At 36.4% G+C, this 7,500-nt stretch overlaps 1 protein-coding gene across 1 annotated transcript in view; it reads right to left on the bottom strand.

The window, feature by feature from the left end:
- The window catches only part of LOC144967491 (uncharacterized), a 618,402-nt gene that overhangs the window by 325,548 nt on the left and 285,354 nt on the right, over positions 1–7,500 (bottom strand). The gene's annotated exons all lie outside the window — the stretch shown is intronic.

Genomic DNA, 7,500 nt, shown 5'->3' with positions numbered 1-7,500 from the left:
GGTGATGATGATGATGATGAAAATGATGATGAAAATGATGATGATGATGATGATGATGATGATGATGATGATGATGATGATGACGACGACGATGACGATGATGATGATAACGTTGACGATTTTTTAAATATATGCAAGAAGTCTTAAGAAGAAAAAAAAACCAACAACCCAACCCTCAATGCCTCTCATGTTCCTTTTATTTTTCCTCTTTAATTCTAGATCCACATTTTCATCCCAGGTTTTTTCATCACACCCCCTGCCTAACATCAACACTGATTAAAAGCTTTTCGTGAAAACATCCACACTTTCATCCCAGGTTTTTTCATCACACCCCCTGCCTAACATCAACCCAGATTAAAAGCTTTTCGTGAAAACAGACATACTTTTTGCGCCCAGCCTGGTAGTGAGTGTTAGTGTGAGTCGATGCTTCACCAGATGTGCATGTAAGCAAACAATTTTACCCACATTATGAGCCATTAACAAGTTAACTGCCGTACTCTATGGAAAGACAAATATTAAAAATTTTGGCCAGAAGACTCGTCCTTCAGATTATATCAATCAATTTAAATGACGCTCATTTTGCCAAAATCTCTCAAACCTGGGACCTCTGATGTCATCATTTATTAGGTCCAAGGTTTGAGAGATTATGACAAGAGGAGGGTCGTTTAAATTGATCGATATTTTTTTGAAGGTCGAGTTTTCTGGCCAAATTTTTAAATACGCGTTTTTCCATATCACGGCAGTGGTTAACATTACGCGTGCATATCATGAGATGTTTTGGGTTGTTGTTTTTGTTTTTCTTGTTTGTTTTTTTTTTTTGTTTTGTTTTTTTTTTTTTTTTTTTTTTTTTTTTTTTTTTTTTTTTTTTTTTTTTTATTACAAGGAAAGCGCTGTTCTAATTGCAGTCATCAAAGATATTATGTATGGTGATGAAAGTTCTTTAAACTCCAATTGCGCGGAGAACATTTTGATTTTATTAGGCACGAGTTTTTAAAAAAAAATATTAATGTATAACTTTGCGAGAGTAATTTTAAAAGAGGATTACAACAAACGCATAAGGGTTGGGGGGGGGGGGGGGGGGGGGGGGGGTCATCTGAATCTCGCCCTAGTTCGTTTTTTGGGCTCTGCAGTGCGACTAACGATTGTGTTATTTCAGTCCGCTATCGGAATAGATAGACCAAAAAATCAGAGTAAAAAATGTCCCTTTTGTAATGAATAAAGGAAATCTTTTCATTTTTAAACATGTTCAAACGTTTAAATTTGTAGTGCATTCGTATCGATGGAACAGTGTTATGTTTATAACATATTATTCAAGCAATATTGAGAGAGGTCAGTGATTGAATGGATCACGATGATAGGAAAAGTCTGGCCTCGTGTGTAATTGTTGACTTTATAGTCGCTGGATGTCACGTCCATGTAAAAAAAAAAAAAAAAAAAATTTTGAACCTTCCCTCATTTTCTGACTCCAACTGTTCAAATTCTTACCAAACAAGAACACAATCATGCGTCACTCTTCTGCCCTTATAGTTTGTTTCATCCATTCTTTTTTTTTAAAGTATCTCAAAACTTTTATTATTCTGAAGAGCATTTTCAAAACAAAAAATTGAAAAACGAGTTAAAATTATGACCTGCCAAAAAAAAAAAATAATAATAATAATAATTGGATTTTGACTTTTCCAACTTCATTGGGTTTGTTTTTTTTTTTTTTTGTTTTGCTTTTGCTTGTTTTGTTTTTTTTTGTCTTCTTTTTTTTTTAATTTGTTTTCTTTAGTTTTTTTTTCTCGTTTTTTTTAACATCCAATGTTTGATCCATTCTAGTTTCTTACGAAAAAGCAATTTTTCAGTCATCGAATGAGGAACTTATAACTTGCTCAAACGATTTAGAGTGTATACAAACAGACGAATGAATAGTAATAAATAAAGGTTTGGAATTCATCAATGCATGTTTTAAACTTTAGCGCGGATTTTCTGCATTTAAATTGAGCTTGAATTTTTATTTTATTTACAATGTTCCCTTGTTATTAAAATGTTATTTTTGTTTTCTTGGGATTTTGCTTAAAAGAGCCAATTCAATTAATCATTATTGGAAGTTGTGAAATTTTACAGGAGTTAGTAAAGGTCCCGATAGCTCAGTTGATAAAGCACTCGCTTCACACGCAAAGGGACCGAGATCGATCCCGGGTGCAGTTGAGATATTTTTTCTCACCCCCTGTCCACCGAGCAGTGAATGGGTAGTTGATTTGGGGGAAAGTACTTTGCAATAGACTGTGGCGTCCTATCCAAAGCATAGCAAGCAATTGCTATTGTCCCGTTTCACGCTATAGAAACCAGGATAAACTCCGGCATCATGGGCCGAATGGCTCTGAACGACTACTTTTTTTGTTTTAAAGAAAAGAGTCCTAAAATTAATGAGGATCTGAATGAAATCCGATGGCTGATCTTCCCTTTGTACAATTCCTATTTATCTGTCTTTTAGATGCTAATCCCTCTTCTCAGCTGAACAAAAATTAATGTGTCTGCAGAGGACAATGAACGAAAAAAAAAAAAAAAGACCAAATTGAAAAAGAAAACAACAGCTACAACCCAGCCTCCAGTTGCCTGGCTTCCAGAAGAAGAAGAAGAATATAAAACCTAGACTAGACAGACACCACAAGTCTAATTTTGTTGTTATTGTTATTATCTCCCCTTAATCGGGAAGTGGTGGCGGTATCTTCTGAATTGCGTTTTAGATCGTGAAAACAGATTCTGAGGCTGCTGTTTCTTTCGCACCCCCCCCCACACACACACTCTCTCTTTTTCTGATAAAAGAGAAAGTAAAAAATATTGGGCCGAAAAGTAAAAGAAATTTAAAAAAGAAAGACTATAAATTGTCCCTTCCTGTGTTTTTATGTTTTCTGATCCATCCTCGTCTTTTGCAAATCCGCAAATATCCTGTGACCAAGTGAGTAATTATGTAACTTGTTCAATACAAACAAATAAATCATTTATGAATAAATGAATGTAATAATAAATGAATGAATGAATGAATAAATAAATAAATTAATTAATTAATTAATTTATGAAAGAACGTTGCGGACACAAATGAATTTGAAGCCAAGAGATCAGAAATATGAAATTTTGTGGGTTTTTTAACCTCGTGAAATTGTACACATTTCCCTCAATGATAACACACACAGACTTAAACCGTGTCATATTTGTGACTGTGTTATACATTTTCAGCTTTTAATTCATTCAGACATAAAACCGTTATGGAATGGTGGTTTAATAATAATAATTTTGGAGATCATTTATATCGCGTCTATTCCATATACAAATAAATAACAATATGAAATTAAATGTAGACTAAGCTTCCATTTAATAATAATTATTATTAAATTAATTTAATAATAATTTTTTTTTAAAAATAAAAATTCCCTTTATTCATCCCATAGGGGAAATTTGTCTCTAGGGTCTATTCCAATAGAAGACTGGAATAACCCAGGCGTCAGCCGCTGTGCAGCGTCGCAAATTGAGCTACGGCTGCCCCCAATATACGAAAAGACTCAATTTCACATTGTATTTCTTCGAGCTTCGAGCAGCAACATTTACACTAGTCCATATACAAACAGCTCTAGACACCTTTTCAATACAAACATAAAAGCTACGATAACAGGTCATAGGTCCGCAAAAAACGTCTAAGTTTACAAATTAAATTTTCATTTCTCTGCAACATTTCTTTATTGGAAATCTTATTCGTGGGGGGGGGGGGGGGTCTTAACTCTCTCCTCACCAGCCATTTTCAGGATTTTCCCCAAACATTCGCGCCCAACTAACACTAAAATATATATTTTTTATCACTCAAACACAATAGCAGTAAAGTTCTTGCGATACATAATTTCTGTAGCAAAACATGCTCTACAACACACTTCTCATTTTCTTTAAATTTTATGATGTACAAAAGTAATTTGAATAATAAAAAATGTTGGTTGTATCGTATCAAATGTGACGATTTTCCTATAGTTGGTAAAGAGAGGGTTAAAACTCCTATTTAATTACTGTTGGAAACAGTTGGTAACATCTCACAGGAAGTTTAAGAGTCCTAAAATTAATAAGGATCCGAATGAAAATCGCTGCTCGGTCTTCCCTTTGTACGTCGTCTCCTATTTTGTCCATTAACCAGTTATCATTCGTACTCTGGAAAGTCACGTATTTCAAAATTTGGCCAGAAAACTCGTCCTTCAAACATATATATCGATTTAAGTAACTCTCTGCTTGGCAAATACTCTCAAAGCTGGGACTTCACTACGTCTCAGGGTTGAGAGTTCTTGCCAAGCTGAGGGTCATTTAAATCGATAGATAATTAGAAGGACGAGTTTTCTGGCCAAAATGTTAAAATACGTGCAGTTAACTGGTTAAATTGTATTTGTTTGTCCGAGCTCAAAAATAAATGTCTGCGGACGACACTTTGAATTCAAACGGACTGTAAGTTAAAAAGATAAAAGAAAACAAAGACAACAAGACAAACCCCCCCCCCCCAAAAAACAAACCAAAAAAAACAAAAAACAACAAAACTCCAACCCAGACACACGTTGCCTTGCCTGGCTTCAAGAAGAAAAAATAACATACAACATTAGATCAGGCAGACACCAGCAGCCTAATTTTGTTGTTGTCGTTGTTATAATGTGTCCTCAATCGGGAAATGGCGGTATTTTCTGAATTGCGTTGTAGATGGCGGAAACAGATGCTGATGTGTGTATCGCATTTAATCTCAAACGCTCTCTCTTTTTTTCCTGACAAATAGAAAGTAGAAATAAATTGTGGGCCTGGCAATCCGAAGTCTAAAATTATTTAACAGTTACCCAGTAAACTGCTGTACTCTGGAAAAACACGTATAAAAAAAATTTGGCCAGAAATATTGTCCTTCAAGTATCGATCGATTTAAATGACCCTCATATTGGCAAAATTTCCCAAACCTGGGACCTCGCGAAGTTTGAGGTTTGAGAGTTTTTTGCCAAGACGAGAGTCATTTAAATCGATCGATATTTTTTTTAATATTATGGGACAGCGTGGCTCAGCGGTACGGTCTTCGCTTCACGTTGCGGTGCTGCACTGCGGCTGACGCCTGGGTTATTACAGTCATCTCTTGGAATAGACCCTAAAGAAAAATATCCCCTTAGGGATGAATAAAAGGAATATTTATTTATTTATTTATTTTCATTTATTTGAAGGACGAGTTTTCTGGCCAAATCTTTAAATAAGCGTTTTTACAGTGTACGGCAGTTCACTGTCTAAAAGACAGTCTGTGGTGGTGGCCATGGACAGAATTTTTTGAATACTGATGTCAGAGCTCTCCTTTTCTGAGGGGAAAGGGGGGGGGGGGGCAGAAAGTTAAAGCGCCTTCCAGACATCATGCATGGCTCGTCTTGCGTGTGAATTGTTGATACTGATGGGTCACTTGTAAAGTGTTTTGGGCACATTTAATAAAACATTGCTCTATATGAAATCGTATAGTTCTTTCCTTAGCCAACGAATCACCCCCAAATTGAAACAACTCAACACTCCGGGCTTAGAATAAATTTGATTGTGCGACTATAATGTGGTCTAGTGGTATGGCACTGACTTTTGGATCGGAAGATCCTAAATTCGAGCCTTGCTCAGTGCATAGTTGAGTCCTTGGAAAAGGCTCTTCTTTACTCACATTCTCTCAACGTACATTTATACCAATCATTACGAACTTCACATCCGAAATATTGTCACAAATGAAGCTTACCGATCGAGTAGAAATTCAGTTCGGTTCCTTTTCCAAGTTGAAACCATGAATCTACCACGATTTGTCACTCAATCTTTTAATTTGCACCACTACTCTCACTCTCTCTCTCTCTCTCTCTCTCTCTCTCTCTCTCTCTCTCTCTCTCTCTCTCTCTCTCTCTTTGACTATCTCTTCCACGCCCACTCGTTTTTTTTCTATCTTGTACATTGTGCAGTCTACACGAATTTACCCCCTTATTATTTAGTCTAAATTCCTGCCTTGTTTGTGTATTGATTAGGGGAGATAATCAGTGTACCGCTGGCGAATCTGGTGCATTATATCTTGATTAACTCCCTTGACCTTTTTTCCTGTTTTTGGCTGTTTATCATGTCTGCCCATATAATTTTCTTCTCTTTTTATTTTTCCGGTTGCAACATTGTGAAATCACACGACAGACAGACAGACAAACGGACAGACGTAAATCGTACCGAGCTACCAACTGTATTGGATTTCTCGTTTTCTTTGTGAGAATATAAAAGTAGGTATGGGGGGGGGGGGGGGGGGGAGGTTAGGGGGCTATAAATGAATTAGTAGGGAATTGGATACATCAGCAAAATGACTGGTTTGAATCCTGAGTTTTGCCCCAGCTGGACTTTTTTTTTTTTTTTTTGTTGGTCGTTCTGTTTGTTGATGTTTTTTGTTTTTTTTTTTTTTGTTTTTTTTTTGTCCTTATCATGGGTCTGATATATCTGGCAGAAAATACATCACTGTGATGTATAAACTATCGTATTTTCAAGAAAAGGTAAAAAAAAGAAAAGAGAAAAAAGAAATAAAGAAAGAAAAGAAAGATTTTTAAAAATCAAAAGATACGGACCAATCCAAGACTCCAACAGACTACATTGCCTTCAATCATACATTTAACTTTCTTAATTAAAATGTACAAGTTTGTTCACCGTCTAAAATGACACAAGTTGGCAGTTGGAATTAGTTGCTATCAGTGACTACAAACACAACCACGACAAACAGATGTCCTGAGTCAGATTGCAGCTGTAGATAGCATCATCGAAGACCATGAACAGTGCCTCAGACGGAATATAAACCGGAACTAAATGTTGTTGGGGGGTCCCGATAGCTCAGTTGGTAGAGCACTCGCTTCACACGCAAAGGGACCAAGATCGATACAGTCGAGATATTTTTCCCGAACCCTCTGTCCACCCAGTAGTAACTGGGTAGTTGGGTCTATTAGATCTGGCGGAAAGTAGTTTGCGATAGACTAGCGTCCTATACAAAGGGTAGCAAGTAATTGCTATTATCCGTTTCACGCTATAGGAACCGAGATAAACTCCGGCTCCATATTCTTCGGCGAAGTCCCAGGTTTGAGAGCCTTTGCCAAGATGATAGTCATTTAAATCGATCGATTTTTGAAGTACGAGTTTTCTGGCCAACTTTTTAAAGATGTTTTTTTTTTCAGAGTACGACAGTTTGGTAGTCGGTACCAACGCTCGGACAGTTAAAGGTCAGCAAATGTTAATTGGAAGGAATGAGGAAAGGAAGGAACAGGGGGGAAGGGGGGAGGGAAGGATTATTACAATAGCGTCCTCTGAAGAAGAAAAAAAAATACGTATTTAAATTTTGGCCAGAAAATTCGTCCTCAAATTAAATATCCATCGATCTCATCTTTACAACAACAACAAAAACCCTCTCAAACCTGAGGTTTCTCGACGTATCAGGCTTGAGATTTTTTGGAAAAGATGAGGGTCGTTTTAATAGGT

The sequence above is a fragment of the Berghia stephanieae genome, chromosome 3 (genome assembly GCF_034508935.2).
Source record: "Berghia stephanieae isolate SIO BIC M18660-M18661 chromosome 3, UCSD_Bste_1.3, whole genome shotgun sequence".
NCBI classification, from domain to species: Eukaryota; Metazoa; Mollusca; class Gastropoda; order Nudibranchia; family Aeolidiidae; genus Berghia; species Berghia stephanieae.
Note: the sequence above shows the minus strand (reverse complement) of the source record. Positions and strands in the feature narration are given on the sequence as shown.